Genomic DNA, 19,218 nt, shown 5'->3' with positions numbered 1-19,218 from the left:
CCGTTAAACGACTAGCCAGCCGAGCCGACCACAAACAAATGAGAAGAGATTTAAAACATTACATAACAGAGAGAAAGAGATAGGGGGAGAATGGGGTGAAAGACAGAGAGAAAGAGATAGGGGGAGAATGGGGTGAAAGACAGAGAGAAAGAGATAGGGGGAGAATGGGGTGAAAGACAGAGAGAAAGAGATAGGGGGAGAAAGGGGTGAAAGACAGAGAGAAAGAGATAGGGGGAGAATGGGGTGAAAGACAGAGAGAAAGAGATAGGGGGAGAATGGGGTGAAAGACAGAGAGAAAGAGATAGGGGGAGAATGGGGTGAAAGACAGAGAGAAAGAGATAGGGGGAGAATGGGGTGAAAGACAGAGAGAAAGAGATAGGGGGAGAATGGGGTGAAAGACAGAGAGAAAGAGATAGGGGGAGAATGGGGTGAAAGACAGAGAGAAAGAGATAGGGGGAGAATGGGGTGAAAGACAGAGAGAAAGCGATAGGGGGAGAAAGGGGTGAAAGACAGAGAGAAAGAGATAGGGGGAGAATGGGGTGAAAGACAGAGAGAAAGAGATAGGGGGAGAATGGGGTGAAAGACAGAGAGAAAGAGATAGGGGGAGAATGGGGTGAAAGACAGAGAGAAAGAGATAGGGGGAGAATGGGGTGAAAGACAGAGAGAAAGAGATAGGGGGAGAATGGGGTGAAAGACAGAGAGAAAGAGATAGGGGGAGAATGGGGTGAAAGACAGAGAGAAAGAGATAGGGGGAGAATGGGGTGAAAGACAGAGAGAAAGAGATAGGGGGAGAATGGGGTGAAAGACAGAGAGAAAGAGATAGGGGGAGAATGGGGTGAAAGACAGAGAGAAAGAGATAGGGGGAGAATGGGGTGAAAGACAGAGAGAAAGAGATAGGGGGAGAATGGGGTGAAAGACAGAGAGAAAGAGATAGGGGGAGAATGGGGTGAAAGACAGAGAGAAAGAGATAGGGGGAGAATGGGGTGAAAGACAGAGAGAAAGAAAAGACTGGCGCCATTCCTACAAGAATCCATTGGAAAAAAGGTATATGTTTTATGGTATCTCAGATAAAGGGATGAAAAAGAGAGGGGTGAGGAGGGGGGGAGAGGTATGTAGAAAGGGGGTAGGAGGAGAGAAGAGGGTAAGAAAGGGGAGAGGTGGAGGTGAGGAGGTAATGGGTTTGTTGGAGTAGAGATGGGAGTGAGAAGAATAAGAAGAGGTGGGGTGTAGATGGTTTGGAGGGTGGGGGGATGAGGGAGGAGTGGGGAGAGACGTGAGGAGGTGGTGTAGATGGTTTGGAGGGTGGGGGGGTGAGGGAGGAGTGGGGAGAGACGTGAGGAGGTGGTGTAGATGGTTTGGAGGGTGGGGGGATGAGGGAGGAGTGGGGAGAGACGTGAGGAGGTGGTGTAGATGGTTTGGAGGGTGGGGGGGATGAGGGAGGAGTGGGGAGAGACATGAGGAGGTGGTGTAGATGGTTTGGAGGGTGGGGGGATGAGGGGGGAGTGGGGAGAGAGACGTGAGGAGGTGGTGTAGATGGTTTGGAGGGTGGGGGGGATGAGGGAGGAGTGGGGAGAGACGTGAGGAGGTGGTGTAGATGGTTTGGAGGGTGGGGGGGATGAGGGAGGAGTGGGGAGAGACGTGAGGAGGTGGTGTAGATGGTTTGGAGGGTGGGGGGGGTGAGGGAGGAGTGGGGAGAGACGTGAGGAGGTGGTGTAGATGGTTTGGAGGGTGGGGGGGATGAGGGAGGAGTGGGGAGAGACGTGAGGAGGTGGTGTAGATGGTTTGGAGGGTGGGGGGATGAGGGAGGAGTGGGGAGAAACGTGAGGAGGTGGTGTAGATGGTTTGGAAGGTGGGGGGATGAGGGAGGAGTGGGGAGAGACGTGAGGAGGTGGTGTAGATGGTTTGGAGGGTGGGAGGATGAGGGAGGAGTGGGGAGAGACGTGAGGAGGTGGTGTAGATGGTTTGGAGGGTGGGGGGATGAGGGAGGAGTGGGGAGAGACGTGAGGAGGTGGTGTAGATGGTTTGGAGGGTGGGGGGATGAGGGAGGAGTGGGGAGAGACGTGAGGATGGGGTGTAGATGGTTTGGAGGGTGGGGGGGATGAGGGAGGAGTGGGGAGAGAGGTGAGGATGGGGTGTAGATGGTTTGGAGGGTGGGGGGATGAGGGGATGAGGGAGGAGTGGGGAGAGACGTGAGGAGGTGGTGTAGATGGTTTGGCGGGTGGGAGGGATGAGGGAGGAGTGGGGAGAGAGGTGAGGACGGGGTGTAGATGGTTTGGAGGGTGGGGGGATGAGGGGATGAGGGAGGAGTGGGGAGAGACGTGAGGAGGTGGTGTAGATGGTTTGGAGGGTGGGGGGGATGAGGGAGGAGTGGGGAGAGACGTGAGGAGGTGGTGTAGATGGTTTGGAGGGTGGGGGGATGAGGGAGGGTGTTAGGCGATCAGGTGAATCGCTAATTAGCTAGAATGGTCAGTTCAGGAGAGTTTGAGGGGAAATTAACTAAACACAACTTTAAAATGTACATACCAAAAACTCCACTGAAACCCCCCAGAGCCACATTAAGCAGAGAGAGGGGGGGGGGGGGGGGGGGGGGGGGGGGGGGGGTTATGAAAAAGTGTGGTGTCTCTTATGATTGACCAGAGAAATAAACACACAGCTTTGCATCCACTGAATCGCCTTTCACATATCCCAGGCATCTCCATAAGCCCTATACCTGCCTGTGTCTGTGGGGGATTTAGACTGAGAAGCCAGAGCCAACGTGCCACACGGCCCTGCAAACCTGCTGGCCGGCCGGCTCACACTCATACACAATACATACACCTTCACACAGGGACCCGTGTGTTTGTATGTGTATCTGTGCACTAGTATCATTCAGGAGGAGAGAGTCACTAAGGGGGCCTAAAGTGTCACTTCAGTTACTTAATTTCCATTCTTCATTCTCTCTCACACACACACACACACACACACACACACACACACACACACACACACACACACACACACACACACACACACACACACACACACACACACACACACACACACACACACACACACACACACACACACAGTTTCTCGTCCACCGTTCTCCTCTCACAGTAGGTCCAATCAGCCTCAGCAGACACATTACAGCATTACCACCACTTTACCTACTGAGAAGGAGGGGTAGAGGGAGAGAGAGGGAGGGAGGAGAGGAAGGGGTAGAGGGAGAGAGAGAGGAGAGGAAGGGGTAGAGGGAGAGAGAGAGGAGAGGAAGGGGTAGAGAGAGAGAGGGAGGGAGGGAGGAGAGGAAGGGGTAGAGGGAGAGAGAGGGAGGAGAGGAAGGGATAGAGGGAGAGAGAGGGATGGAGGAGAGGAAGGGGTAGAGAGAGAGAGAGGGAGGGGAGGAAGGGGTAGAGGGAGAGAGGGAGGGAGGGAGGAGAGGAAGGGGTAGAGGGAGAAAGGAGAGAGGAGGGAGGAGAGGAAGGGGTAGAGGGAGAAAGGAGAGAGAGAGGGAGGGAGGAGAACGATGTAGGACCTTACAGATGTGATAGAAAGGTAGTTGTAGGATGAGTACTGATGCAAAAAGGATGGAGGAGTAAGAGAGGAGGAAGAGAGGAGGAGGAGATGAGGAAGAGAGGAGGAAGAGAGGAGGCAGAGAGGAGGAAGAGATGAGGAAGAGAGGAAGCAGAGAGGAGGAAGAGAGGAGGCAGAGAGGAGGCAGAGAGGAGGAAGAGATGAGGAAGAGAGGAGGAAGAGAGGAGGCAGAGAGGAGGCGGAGAGGAGGAAGAGAGGAGGAAGAGAGGAGGCAGAGAGGAGGAAGAGAGATGAGGAAGAGAGAGGGTAAGGGAGGAGGAAGAGAGGAGGCGGAGAGGAGGAAGAGAGGAGGAAGAGAGGAGGCAGAGAGGAGGAAGAGAGATGAGGAAGAGAGAGGGTAAGGGAGGAGGAAGAGAGGAGGCAGAGAAGAGGAAGAGAGGAGGAAGAGATGAGGAAGAGAGGGGGAAGAGAGAGGGTAAGGGAGGAGGAAGAGAGGAGGCAGAGAGGAGGAAGAGAGGAGGTATAGAGGAGGCAGAGAGGAGGAAGAGAAGAGGAAGAGAGGAGGAGGAGAGGAGGCAGAGAGGAGGAAGAGATGAGGAAGAGAGAGGGTAAGGGAGGAGGAAGAGAGGAGGCAGAGAGGAGGAAGAGAGGAGGAAGAGAGAGGGTAAGGGAGGAGGAAGAGATGAGGAAGAGATGAGGAAGAGAGGAGGAAGAGAGGAGACAGAGAGGAGGCAGAGAGGAGGAAGAGATGAGGAAGAGAAAGGGTAAGGGAGGAGGAAGAGAGGAGGCAGAGAGGAGGAAGAGAGGAGGAAGAGAGAGGGTAAGGGAGGAGGAAGAGAGGAGGCAGAGAGGAGGCAGAGAGGAGGCAGAGAGGAGGAAGAGAAGAGGAAGAGAGGAGGAAGAGAGAGGGTAAGGGAGGAGGAAGAGAGGAGGCAGAGAGGAGGAAAAGAGGAGGAAGAGAGGGTAAGGGAGGAGGAAGAGAGGAGGTATAGAGGAGGCAGAGAGGAGGAAGATAAGTGTAAGAGAGGAGGCAGAGAGGAGGAAGAGAGGAGGTAGAGAGGAGGAAGAGAGGAGGTAGAGAGGAGGAAGAGAGGAGGAAGAGATGAGGAAGAGAGGAGGCAGAGAGGAGGAAGAGAGAGGGTAAGGGAGGAGGAGGAGAGAGGGTAAGGGAGGAGGAGGAGAGCAGAGCGAATCCTGGAAAAATGTATGAAATCACCTCCCTCAAATTGTTCCAGAGATGCTGTGGAGATACACCGGGCCTGAAAACACACTCACACTTTCTGCCTCACGCACTCACACGCTCTCAATTCAAACACATTGAGAGTGTTACTATGAGAGATCGGTTATACACACTTAACAAAATATAAACGTAACATGAAAAGTGTTGGTACCCTGTTTCATGAGCTGAAATAAAAGATCCCAGAAATGTTACATATGCACAAAAAATTTATTTCTCTCAAATTTTGGGCACAAATTAGTTTACATCCCTTTTAGTGAACATTTGTCATTTGCCAAGATAATCCATCCACCTGGCAGGTGTGGCATATCAAGAAGCTGATTAAACAGCATTAAACACAGGTGCACCTAGTCAGGATCGAGTGAAAGATGAACGGAGCAAAGTACAGAAAGATCCTTGATGAAAACCTGCTCCAGAGAACTCAGAATCTCAGACCTTGGTGAAGGTTCACCTTCCAACAGGACAACGACCCTAAGCACACAGCCAAGACAACGCAGGACTGGCTTCGGGACAAGTCTCTGAATGTCCTTGAGTGGCCCAGCCAGATTCCGGACTTGATTCCGAACTCGATCGAACATCTCTGGAGAGACCTGAAAATAGCTGTGCAGCAATGCTCCCCAGCCAACGTGACAGAGCATGAGAGGATCTGCAGAGAAGAATGGGAGAAACTTCCCAATCTGTGTGCCAAGCTTGTAGCGTCATACCCAAGAAGACTTGAGGTTGTAATCACTGCCAAAGGTGCTTCAACAAAGTACTGAGTTAAGAGTCTGAATAATTATGGAAATGTGATATTTCAGTTTTAGATTTTCAATAAATTGTCAAACATTTCTAAAAACCTGTTTTTTCTTTGTCATTATGGGGTATTGTGTGTAGATTGATGAGGTAAAAAAACAATTCAATCAATATAGAATAAGGCTGTAGCGAAACAAAATGTGGAAAAAGTCAAGGTGTCTGAATACTTTCCGAATGTATATGAACTGTAACTCAGTAAGATCTTTTTTATTCAATGTGTAAACATAATGACACATAATCCCACCCACACACACACATACTGGCCCAAATACACTAATACCATCTATAATTCATGATGGTTTTGCATATCGGTCATGCTCCTGGTTTGCATATGTGATTAATTATATCAGTTCAATCTGTCAGCCGACCTCCAGCCCCTCACCGCTAATACATTACCCCTGGAGAGAGAGAGGTAGAGAGGTAGAGATAGTTAGAGGTAGAGAGAGGTAGAGATAGTTAGAGGTAGAGAGAGGTAGTGGTAGAGGTAGAGAGAGGTAGAAGTAGTTAGAGGTAGAGAGAGGTAGAGGTAGAGAGAGGTAGAGAGAGGTAGAGAGAGAGATGTAGAGAGGTAGAGGTAGTTAGAGGTAGAGATAGTTAGAGGTAGAGAGGTAGAGGTAGAGAGAGGTAGAAGTAGAGAGAGAGAGAGGTAGAGAGGTAGAGAGAGAGAGGTAGAGAGGTAGAGGTAGAGAGAGGTAGATAGAGAGAGGTAGAGAGAGAGGTAGGTAGAGAGAGGTAGAGGTAGAGAGAGAGGTAGGTAGAGAGAGGTAGAGGTAGAGAGAGAGAGGTAGAGAGAGAGAGGTAGAGAGAGGAAGCACAAGCCAATTGCATGTAGCAGATGCTCAGCAGGCTCTGCTCACACTTACTGGCCTGAGGCCAAACCACACGACCAACAACATTGGACACTTTAAGGAACACAAAACCTTCACTATCTCATACTGGAATATCCAAGGCCTGAGGTCATCTGCCTTTGGCCTAAAGAGCAGGAACCAGGACTTCATCAAAGAAATCTGAAATACAGACATTGTCATCCTACAAGCAACATCCTACAAGCAACACTGGTTGCCCTCTAGGTTACAAAGAGCTGGTAGTCCCATCCACCAAACTACCATGTGTGAAACAGGGAAGGGACACAAAGGGGTATGCTAATTTGGTATAGAGCAGATCTAACTCACTGTATTAAATGAATCAAAACAGGAACATTTTACATTTGGCTAGAAATTCAAAAGGAAATGATCTTAACAGAGAAAAATATCCTCCTGTGTGCTACCTATATCCCCCCACTAGAATCCCTATACTTTAATGAAGACGGCTTCTCCATCCTGGAGGGGGAATTCAATAATTTCCAGGCCCAGGGACATGTACTAGCCTGTGGTGACCTAAATGCCAGAACCGGACAAGAACCTGACACCCTCAGCACATAGGGGGACAAACACCTGCCTGGAGGTGACAGCATTCCCTCCCCCATATGCCCCCCTAGGCACAACTATGACAACATAACCAACAAAAACGGGTTACAACTCCTGCAGCTCTGCTCACAAACAGACCCCACAGAGCCCCAGGACAACAACACAATTAGACGAAACCAAATCATAAGAAAACAAAAACATAATTACTTGACACATTGGAAAGAATTAACAAAAAACTGACCAAACTAGAATGCTATTTCGCCCTAAACAGAGAGTACACAGTGGCAGAATACCTGACCAATGTGACTGACCCAAACTAAGGAAAGCTTTGACTATGTACAGATTCAGTGAGCATAGCCTTGCTATTGAGAAAGGCAGCCGTAGGCAGACCTGGCTTTCAAGAGAAGACAGGCTAGGTGCACACTGCCCACAAAATGAGGTAGAAACTGAGCTGCACTTCCTAACCTCCTGCCTAATGTATGACCATATTAGAGACACATATTTCCCTCAGATTACACAGATCCACAAGGAATTCGAAAACAAACCCAATTTTGATGAACTGGGTGAAATACCAGTTACCAATGCCATCACAGCAGCAAGATTTGTGACCTTTTGCCACAAGAAAAGGTCAACCAGTGAAGAACAAACACCATTGTAAATACAAACCATATTTATGCTTATTTATTTTCCCTTTTGTACGTTAACCATTTGTACATCGTTACAACACAGTATATATACGTAATATGACATTTGTAATGTCTTAATTCTTTTGGAACTGCTGTGAGTGTAATGTTTACTGTTCATTTTCATTGTTTATCTCACTTTTGTATATTATCTACTTCACTTGCTTTGGCAATGTTAACATATGTTTCCCATGCCAATAAAGCCTCTTGAATTGAATTGAGAGGTAGAGGTAGAGATAGAGAGGTAGAGGTAGAGAGAAGTAAAGGTAGTGGTTGTGGTTGTGGTAGAGCTAGAGAGAGAGAGAGAGAGAGAGAGAGAGAGAGAGAGAGAGAGAGAGAGAGAGATTGAGAGAGAGAGGTTGAGAGAGAGAGAGGTTGAGAGAGAGAGAGGTTGAGAGAGAGGTTGAGAGAGAGGTTGAGAGAGGGAGAGAGAGAGAGAGGTTGAGAGAGGTTGAGAGAGAGAGAGAGAGAGAGAGGTTGAGAGAGAGAGGTTGAGAGAGAGAGGTTGAGAGAGAGAGGTTGAGAGAGAGGTTGAGAGAGGGAGAGAGCGAGAGAGGTTGAGAGAGAGAGGTTGAGAGAGGTTGAGAGAGAGAGAGAAAGAGAGAGAGAGAGAGAAAATAAATGATTCTGGTGTTAGGGTTTAGAGAGAGATACCATTTTGAATCTCTTGTGCTTATGGAGGGTGAATAATAGTTCCCTCTTTCTCTCCCTCCCTTTGTCATGCTCTTATCTCGTTCTTGTCCTCTCACTCTGTCCCTTTCTTTTCAACATGATCTCACACAATTTGACTTCAGATTCTGACGTTCATCCCCGTTTCTATAAACGTGAAAAGTGTTTTTGTCACCCTGGGCTGACTCCTGCTCAGCATTGTTCTGCGTCTCCAAATGTCACATTTCGAGGTGGTCAAATTTAAGGGTGAAAGGGAAATGTCAAACATTTTCATCTTCATATTCATCATCTCCAGCACCAACCCAACATACACTGCTTGACCAAAAGTATGTGGACACCTGCTCGTCGAACATCTCATTCCAAAATCATGTGTATTAATATGGGATTGGTTCCCCCTTCCCCCTAACAGCCTCCACTCTTCTGGGAAGTCTTTCCACTGGATGTTGGAACATTGCTGTGGGGACTTGCTTCCATTCAGCCACAAGAGCATTAGTGAGGTCGGGCACTGATGTTAGGTCTGGCTCACAGTCGGCATTCCAGTTCATCCCAAAGGTGTTTGATGGGGTTGAGGTCAAATCTCGACAAACCACTTCTGTATGGACCTCTCTTTGTGCACGGGGGCACTGTCATACTGAAACAGGAAAGGGCCTTCCCCAAATTGTTGCCACAAAGTTGGAAGCACAGAATCGTCTAGAATGTCATTGTGTGCTGTAGCGTTAAGATTTCCCAACACTGGAACTAAAGGGCCTAGCCGAACCATGAAAAACAGCCCCTCCTCCACCAAACCTTACAGTTGGCACTATGCATTTGGGTAAGTAGCGTTCTCCTGCCATCTGCCAATCCCAGATGTATCCGTTTGGACTGCCAGATGGTGAAGCGTGATTTATCACTCCAGAGAATGTGTTTGCACTGCTCCAGAGTCCAATGGCGGCGAGCTTTACACCACACCAGCCGACGCTTGGCATTGCACATGGTGATCTTAGGCTTGTGTGCGGCTGCGGGGCCATGGTTCTCTGAGCTTGTGTGGCCTCCCACTTCGCAGCTGAGCAGTTATTGCTCCTACACGTTTCCACTTCACAATAACAGCACTTACAGATGACTGGGGCAGGTCTAGCAGGGCAGAAATTTGACGAACTGACTTGTTGGAAAGGTGGCATCCTATGACGGTGCCACGTTGAAAGTCACTGAGCTCTTCAGTAAGGCCATTCTACTGCCAATGTTTGTCTATGGAGATTGCATGGCTGTGTGCTCTATTGTATACACTTTTCAGCAACGGGGTGAGGCTGAAACAGCTGAATCCACTCATTTGAAGGGGTGTCCACATTCACTATATATACAAAAGTATTTGAAAATATCCCATTTCTGTGTTTAGTAGTAAAGAAAATAGAGGAAAATAAGTGTTCCCAATTATATCATCAGTGTGCATCATGTGATTTTAGCCAATTAGGCGTAGGCATTGCCTACACGTTGCCTACTAATTGGTTGATGATGTCATTGGAAACACTAATTTTGCTCCATATTTTTTACAACAATACATAGAAATGTGTCATTTTCACATATGTTGATGTTGGGGTGGTGCTGGAGATGATGAATATGAAGTTGAAAATGTTAGAAATGTCCCTTTAATGTTTTAAAAAAATTAAGTTTAGGCATTTTTTCTTTAACCTTTATTTAACTAAGTCAGTTAAGGACAAATTCTTATTTATATTGACGGCTTACACCGGCCAAACCTGGACGACGCTGGGCCAATTGTGCGCCGCCCTATGGTTCTCCCAATCACGGCCGGTTGTGATATAGCCTGGATTCATTCAGACTGGTGAAGGTTAGGGTTAGGGTTAGGGTTAGGGTTGGGAGAGGGTTAGGGTTGGGAGGGTTAGGGTTGGGAGAGGGTTAGGGTTAGGGTTAGGGTTGGGAGAGGGTTAGGGTTAGGGTTGGGAGAGGGTTAGGGTTAGGGTTGGGAGGGTTAGGGTTAGGGTTGGGAGAGGGTTAGGGTTAGGGTTAGGGTTAGGTTAGGGTTAGGGTTAGGGTTGGGAGAGGGTTAGGGTTAGGGTTAGGTTAGGGTTAGGGTTGGGAGCGGGTTAGGGTTAGGGTTGGGGTTGGGGTTAGGGTTAGGGTTAGGGTTGGGAGAGGGTTAGGGTTAGGGTTGGGAGAGGGTTAGGGTTAGGGTTAGGGTTGGGAGAGGGTTAGGGTTAGGGTTGGGAGAGGGTTAGGGTTAGGGTTAGGGTTGGGAGAGGGTTAGGGTTAGGGTTGGGAGAGGGTTAGGGTTAGGGTTAGGGTTAGGTTAGGGTTAGGGTTGGGAGAGGGTTAGGGTTAGGGTTAGGTTAGGTTAGGGTTAGGGTTGGGAGAGGGTTAGGGTTGGGAGAGGGTTAGGGTTAGGGTTGGGAGAGGGTTAAAACTAAACAATAAACAACGATAATCTTCCACATTGAACACGCAACCTTCAGATCTCGAGTCATGGGATTACACATGTCCCCTTCCACAACGCCTTAGCAAAACACAAGCCCACTAGATGGCAATAGCGCTCACTGTTGCCCCTAGTGGACGGTTTTGAAGGCATTTCCCAATGTCCAATTTCAGAGTCAATCTTGAGCAATCTGCCTGCTCTTTCTCCATACACTGTCAGATCTCAATGGCAGGGGATTACTGGTGATTCATATTGTCAGTAGTTTGTGTTTTCAGATAGACATACACCATACACCATAGCTTCCTATTTCGCATCAAAGCCGCCTTCACTCACGCTGCCAAACATACCCTCGTAAAACTGACTACCCTACCGATCCTTGACTTCGTAGATGTCATTTACAAAATAGCATCCAACACTCTACTCAGCAAATTGAATGTAGTCCATCACAGTGCCATCCGTTTTGTCACCAAAGCCCCATATACTACCCACCACTGCGACCTGTATGCTCTCGTTGGCTGGCCATCGCTTCGTATTCTTCGCCAAACCCACTGGCTGCAGGTCATCTATAAGTCTTTGCTAGGTAAAGCCCCGCCTAATCTCAGCTCACTGGTCACCATAGCAACAGCCACCCATAGCACGCGCTCCAGCAGGTATATTTCACTGGTCATCCCCAAAGCCAACTCCTCCTTTGGCCGCCTTTCCTTCCAGTTCTCTGCTGCCAATGACTCGAACGAATTGCAAAAATCACTGAAGCTGGAGTCTCATATCTATCTCACTCACTAACTTTAAGCATCAGCTGTCAGAGCAGCTTACCGATCTTTGCACCTGTACACAGCCCATCTGTAAATAGCCCACCCAACTACCTCATCCCCATATTGCTATTTCTTTTTTTTGCTCCTTTGCACCCCAGTATCTCTACTTGCACATCATCTTCTGCACATCTATCACTCCAGTGTTTAATTGCTAAATTGTAAATATTTCGCACACTATGGCCTATTTATTGCCTTACCTCCCTAATCTTACTACATTTGCACACACTGTATATACATTTTTCTATTGTGTCATTGACTGTACATTTGTTTATTCCATGTGTAACTCTGTGTTGTTTGTGTCACACTGCTTTGCTTGATCTTGGCCAGGTCGCAGTTGTAAATGAGAACTTGGCCTACCTGGTTAAATAAAGGTTAAATAAAAAAAATTAAATAGGGTTATTTTCTCCAACAAAAATAACTGAGCTTGTGGTAATAATGACTCTGTGATTGAATGCATGTATTTACCACTTAGCAGTTATACATTAGGCACCCATGCACACACACGCGCACGCGCACACACAAAATAAAAGTGGCTAATCTCATCTGAAAGGCGTTTTAATTGCTGATGACTCATCGCTTGTCGTCCAGCTGGCCCTCTGACGGCAACAAAAGAGAACTGTCTGAAAAAACATGAATACCCACACACACACACACACACACACACACACACACACACACACACACACACACACACACACACACACACACACACACACACACACACACACACACACACACACACACAAAACAATTGCATGCCCACGTACATGAATGCTTCTACACAAACACATGGCACACTCTGATCTGATGGCATTGTATCACAGGGACGTCATCGGTGGGTATGATCTATTCAGAGAGTAATTGAAGGAGAAGGGAGTGAGGGAAAGTGGAGATTATGAAAATGGTCACACACACATGCCCACACAAACACAGCAGAGGTAAATATGAGCGTGTGTGTGTGTGTGTGTGTGTGTGTGTGTGTGTGTGTGTGTGGTGGGGCCCGTAATATGTGTCTCATGCTGCGTTTACAAAGGCAGCCTAATTATGATATTTTATCCACTAATTGGTCTTTTGACCAGTCAGATCTTTTCACATCAGAACTTTTTCTGATTTTCTGATTGGTCAAAAGACCAATAAGTGAAAAAAGATTAGAATTGGGTTGCCTGTGTAAACGCAGCCATTAAGTCTAATATATCTCATCTGGATCAGTGATGGAGACTGATAGGCATCAACAATCTAACATACGCTAACCCCATTCCGTACAAATGTGCGCAACCGCGACATTCAAACGAGGCTGCAAAGAAAACTAATGGGACTGTAGCGACTGTGTTGACATCAAAATCTGGGGTGTGAACTACGTTTCTATTCAAGCGTTGATTGACATGGTAATGGCTCTATAGTATCGGAGAAAAGTTGAAAAAACGGACCCCTCCGACGCTGTACACTACATCGTGACGTGTCATGGCGTAACAAACAGCACGCATAAAGCAACTAATTCTGTCTTACAGCCTCTCTCCACCAGGTGTAGCACTTCTCTGACCATTTAAAATCAAGAAAGGGACAGGGTAAGGGTAAGGGGGAATAACTAGTAATTTTTTGAGTCATCACTGCAAGCTATAACGACTCTCAAAAGCCGCTGTTTACTTCTGAAGATCACTTTAGCACTGCCCTAAAAACCAGATTCAAATTCGACACAAACCTTCAAATAGGTTTGTAATGACACATTATATAAACTCTTTATAGTGTTTTATTTAAATTTTAGAGGCGATAAGGTGATAAGTTGGACAGATCGAGTGAAAAAAGCCGTTTCCCCACAGGACATCTCTCCTTCTCACTATCACGCAGTAGGTTTAGCTTCCCCACCCGCCATTTTTAAAAAGACCCGACAGAGCTCATTGCCTTCTTGAATCATGCAGAGATGGGCATCATGAAGGTCTCATCACTGATTTTGTTGGAAAGGGGAGAATTTGTGCTTTACAATGGTATTGATATTACAGTTGATCTGGAAGTATTACGTTTTTTGGGCGCTAAAATAAGGTCAGTTGTACGGACCAGCGCGAAGTACAAAAGTGAGTTAGTTTACATTACTCCCTCTGTTTAATTTTCTCTCTTTCTCTTTCCATAAACCCGTACATCCACACACACATCACATCTTCTGGCACAGATGTGGGACTCCTGATACAATTTTTAGACCTCCAACTTTTTGGGGATGGGGGCAGCATTTTCACTTTTGGATGAATAGCGTGTCCAGAGTGAACTGCCTCCTACTCTGTCCCAGATGCTAATATATGCATATTATTATTACTATTGGATAGAAAACACTCTGAAGTTTCTAAAACTGTTTGAATGATGTCTGTGAGTATAACAGAACTCATATGGCAGGCGAAAACCTGAGACAAATCCAACCAGGAAGTGGGATATCTGAGGTTGGTCGATTTTCAACTCGGCCCCTATTGAATGCACAGTAGGATATGGATCTGTTTGCTCTTCCTACGGCTTCCACTAGATGTCAACAGTCCGTAGAACCTTGAATGAGGCTTCTACTGTGATGTGGAGCCTGATGGGAGCTGTTTGAGGCAGTGGTCTGGCAGAGAGCCAGCTCCTGGTCACGCTCATTTCACATGATAGCGACCTGCGTTCCATTGCTTTTCTACAGACAAAGGAATTCTCCGGTTGGAACGTGATTGAATATTTATGATAACAACATCCTAAAGATTGATTCTATACTTAGTTTGACAAGTTTCTTCGACCTGTAATATAACTTTTTGAAGTTTTCGTCCGACGTTCGGCTGGACCTGCACAAGCGTTTTGGATATGTGTACTAAACGTGCTAACAAAAGTAGCTACTTGGACATAAATAATGGACATTATCGAACAAAACAACAATTTATTGTGGAACTAGGATTCCTGGGAGTGCATTCTGATGAAGATCATCAAAGGTAAGGGAATATTTATAATGTAATTTCTGATTTCTGTTGACTCCAACATGGCGGAATTTTTATTTATTTTCTGAGCGCCGTCTCAGATTATTGCATGGTTTGCTTTTTCCGTAAAGTTTTTTTGAAATCTGACACAGCAGTTGCATTAAGAACAAGTGTATCTTTAATTCTATGTAAAACATGTATCTTTCATCAAACTTTATGATGAGTATTTATGTTATTTGACGTGGCTCTCTGCAATTTCTCCGGATATTTTGGAGGCATTTCTGAACATGGCGCCAATGTAAACTGAGGTTTTTGGATATAAATATTAACTTTATCGAACAAAACATATATGTATTGTTTAACATGAAGTCCTATGAGTGTCATCTGATGAAGATCATCAAAGGTTAGTGATTAATTTTATCTCTATTTCTGCTTTTTGTGACTCCTATCTTTGGCTGGAAAATGGCTGTGTGTTTTTGTGACTAGGCTCTGACCTAACATAATCATATGTTGTGCTTTCGCTGTAAAGCATTTTTGAAATCGGACACGATGGGTAGATTAACAAGATGAGTATCTTTCATTTGCTGTATTGGACTTGTTAATGTGTTAAAGTTACATATTTCTAAAAAATATTTTTGAATTTCACACGCCGCCTTTTCAGAGGAATGTTGTCGAGGGGTTCCGCTAGTGGAACGCCCGTCCTAGAATAAACATATTGGAAATGAGACGTTGGATCAAAAATAATTGGCTATAGGAGGGACCCCAATTCAAAGCCTATACAGTATTACATACAGATAGTTCTGTATAGCTTTGGGGAGGTATCAACTAGTCTGTGTTTCACATGAGATTTAACCATGCGGGTATAGAAGCACCAAATGACTGGGCCTGCTTCAGAGAATGAAATAGACATCTGGGTCATTCCACAAAAAACAGTGCTTTATGTATCCCTTTGATATTTTAAGTAGAAATTGTGCACCAATATTGAATTTTAAAAAGCCTATTATATTAAATTAAGTGCCCTTTAAATGGATAATTCAATATATCTTGCTAAAGTGCCAAAATCCACAATGTGTCACTTCTAGGAAGATTTTAACCCACTTCATCCCAAAATGTCTCCAAGTTTCAGCCCCATTATATAACCATAGTTATTTTGTTGCTTTGACAAAGTTATTTCTGAAGATTATGATTTATTTCTGTCCCTTATTTTAAGGTTACCCTGGTTACAGTACGTGAAATGAACTCTCGTTTTAATATGGTGAAACTATTCCTTTTTAAATATTTATTTTTAAAGAAACATTGAACATCTAATAGTGAAATCACAGTGTAAAATCAGGAGAGCTGGTACTACTCTTGTTGGAAATGTTCTGGTGTTTTGTGGTGGAAAACTGAGCTGTTCGAGCATAACACGTCAACCCTGTTACCCATAGATAGACTACGATTAGGTGAAACCAAAGGTTTTTACTCTCAAAAGGCACTGAATTAGTGGAACGACCTATCTATTGTTTTAGGGGCTGGACAAGACAAAATGCTTGAAAATATGAATGAATGAAATCTCCAGAGAACAATTTTTGGGGAGGGCAGGGGATATAAATAGTGGGCATGAGGGAAGTGGATGGTAGGATTGGGCATGAGGGAAGTGGATGGTAGGATTGGGCATGAGGGAAGTGGATGGTAGAATTGGACATGAGGGAAGTGGATGGTAGGACTGGGCATGAGGGAAGTGGATGGTAGGAGTGGACATGAGGGAAGTGGATGGTAGCATTGGACATGAGGGAAGTGGATGGTAGCATTGGACATGAGGGAAGTGGATGGTAGGATTGGGCATGAGGGAAGTGGATGGTAGGATTGGACATGAGGGAAGTATATGGTAGAATTGGACATGAGGGAAGTGGATGGTAGGATTGGACATGAGGGAAGTGGATGGTAGGATTGGGCATGAGGGAAGTGGATGGTAGGATTGGACATGAGGGAAGTGGATGGTAGGAGTGGACATGAGGGAAGTGGATGGTAGGAGTGGACATGAGGGAAGTGGATGGTAGGATTGGACATGAGGGAAGTGGATGGTAGGATTGGGCATGAGGGAAGTGGGTGGTAGGATTGGACATGAGGGAAGTGGATGGTAAAAGTGGGCATGAGGTAAGTGGATGGTAGGATTGGGCATGAGGTAAGTGGATGGTAGGATTGGGCATGAGGGAAGTGGATGGTAGGATTGGACATGAGGGAAGTGGATGGTAGGATTGGACATGAGGGAAGTGGATGGTAGGATTGGACATGAGGGAAGTGGATGGTAGGATTGGGCATGAGGGAAGTGGATGGTAGGATTGGGCATGAGGGAAGTGGATGGTAGGATTGGACATGAGGAAAGTGGGTGGTAGGATTGGGCATGAGGGAAGTGGATGGTAGGATTGGGCATGAGGGAAGTGGGTGGTAGGATTGGGCATGAGGGAAGTGGATGGTAGGATTGGGCATGAGGGAAGTGGATGGTAGGATTGGACATGAGGGAAGTATATGGTAGAATTGGACATGAGGGAAGTGGATGGTAGGATTGGACATGAGGGAAGTGGATGGTAGGATTGGGCATGAGGGAAGTGGATGGTAGGATTGGACATGAGGGAAGTGGATGGTAGGAGTGGACATGAGGGAAGTGGATGGTAGGAGTGGACATGAGGGAAGTGGATGGTAGGATTGGACATGAGGGAAGTGGATGGTAGGATTGGGCATGAGGGAAGTGGGTGGTAGGATTGGACATGAGGGAAGTGGATGGTAAAAGTGGGCATGAGGTAAGTGGATGGTAGGATTGGGCATGAGGGAAGTGGATGGTAGGATTGGGCATGAGGGAAGTGGATGGTAGGATTGGACATGAGGGAAGTGGATGGTAGGATTGGACATGAGGGAAGTGGATGGTAGGATTGGACATGAGGGAAGTGGATGGTAGGATTGGGCATGAGGGAAGTGGATGGTAGGATTGGGCATGAGGGAAGTGGATGGTAGGATTGGACATGAGGAAAGTGGGTGGTAGGATTGGGCATGAGGGAAGTGGATGGTAGGATTGGGCATGAGGGAAGTGGGTGGTAGGATTGGGCATGAGGGAAGTGGATGGTAGGATTGGACATGAGGGAAGTATATGGTAGGATTGGACATGAGGGAAGTGGATGGTAGGATTGGACATGAGGGAAGTGGATGGTAGGATTGGGCATGAGGGAAGTGGATGGTAGCATTGGACATGAGGGAAGTGGATGGTAGGATTGGACATGAGGGAAGTGGATGGTAGGATTGGGCATGAGGGAAGTGGGTGGTAGGATTGGACATGAGGGAAGTATATGGTAGGATTGGACATGAGGGAAGTGGATGGTAGGATTGGACATGAGGGAAGTGGATGGTAGGATTGGGCATGAGGGAAGTGGGTGGTAGGATTGGACATGAGGGAAGTGGATGGTAGGATTGGACATGAGGGAAGTGGATGGTAGGAGTGGACATGAGGGAAGTGGATGGTAGGATTGGACATGAGGGAAGTGGGTGGTAGGATTGGACATGAGGGAAGTGGGTGGTAGGATTGGACATGAGGGAAGTGGATGGTAAAAGTGGGCATGAGGTAAGTGTATGGTAGGATTGGGCATGAGGGAAGTGGATGGTAGGATTGGACATGAGGGAAGTGGATGGTAGGATTGGACATGAGGGAAGTGGATGGTAGGATTGGACATGAGGGAAGTGGATGGTAGGATTGGGCATGAGGGAAGTGGATGGTAGGATTGGACATGAGGAAAGTGGGTGGTAGGATTGGGCATGAGGGAAGTGGATGGTAGGATTGCGCATGAGGGAAGTGGGTATTAGGATTGGACATGAGGGAAGTGGATGGTAGGATTGGACATGAGGGAAGTGGATGGTAGGATTGGACATGAGGGAAGTGGATGGTAGGATTGGGCATGAGGGAAGTGGATGGTAGGATTGGGCATGAGGGAAGTGGATGGTAAGATTGGACATGAGGGAAGTGGATGGTAGGATTGGGCATGAGGGAAGTGGATGGTAGGATTGGACATGAGGGAAGTGGATGGTAGGATTGGGCATGAGGGAAGTGGGTGGTAGGATTGGGCATGAGGGAAGTGGATGGTAGGATTGGACATGAGGGAAGTGGATGGTAGAATTGGACATGAGGGAAGAGGATGGTAGGATTGGGCATGAGGGAAGTGGATGGTAGGATTGGACATGAGGGAAGTGGATGGTAGGATTGGACATGAGGGAAGTGGATGGTAGGATTGGACATGAGGGAAGTGGATTGTAGGATTGGGCATGAGGGAAGTGGATGGTAGGATTGGACATGAGGGAAGTGGATGGTAAAAGTGGGCATGAGGGAAGTGGATGGTAGGATTGGACATGAGGGAAGTGGATGGTAGGTTTTTGGGCATGAGGGAAGTGGATGGTAGGATTGGGCATGAGGGAAGTGGGTGGTAGGATTGGACATGAGGGAAGTGGATGGTAGGATTGGGCATGAGGGAAGTGGATGGTAGGATTGGGCATGAGGGAAGTGGATGGTAGGATTGGACATGAGGGAAGTGGGTGGTAGGATTGGACATGAGGGAAGTGGATGGTAGGATTGGGCATGAGGGAAGTGGATGGTAAAAGTGGGCATGAGGGAAGTGGATGGTAGGATTGGGCATGAGGGAAGTGGATGGTAGGATTGGGCATGAGGGAAGTGGATGGTAGGATTGGGCATGAGGGAAGTGGATGGTAGGATTGGACATGAGGAAAGTGGGTGGTAGGATTGGGCATGAGGGAAGTGG

The sequence above is a fragment of the Salvelinus namaycush genome, chromosome 23 (genome assembly GCF_016432855.1).
Source record: "Salvelinus namaycush isolate Seneca chromosome 23, SaNama_1.0, whole genome shotgun sequence".
NCBI classification, from domain to species: domain Eukaryota; kingdom Metazoa; phylum Chordata; class Actinopteri; order Salmoniformes; family Salmonidae; genus Salvelinus; species Salvelinus namaycush.
The sequence above is the reverse complement of the archived record's forward strand: the minus strand, read 5'-3'. Positions refer to the sequence as shown.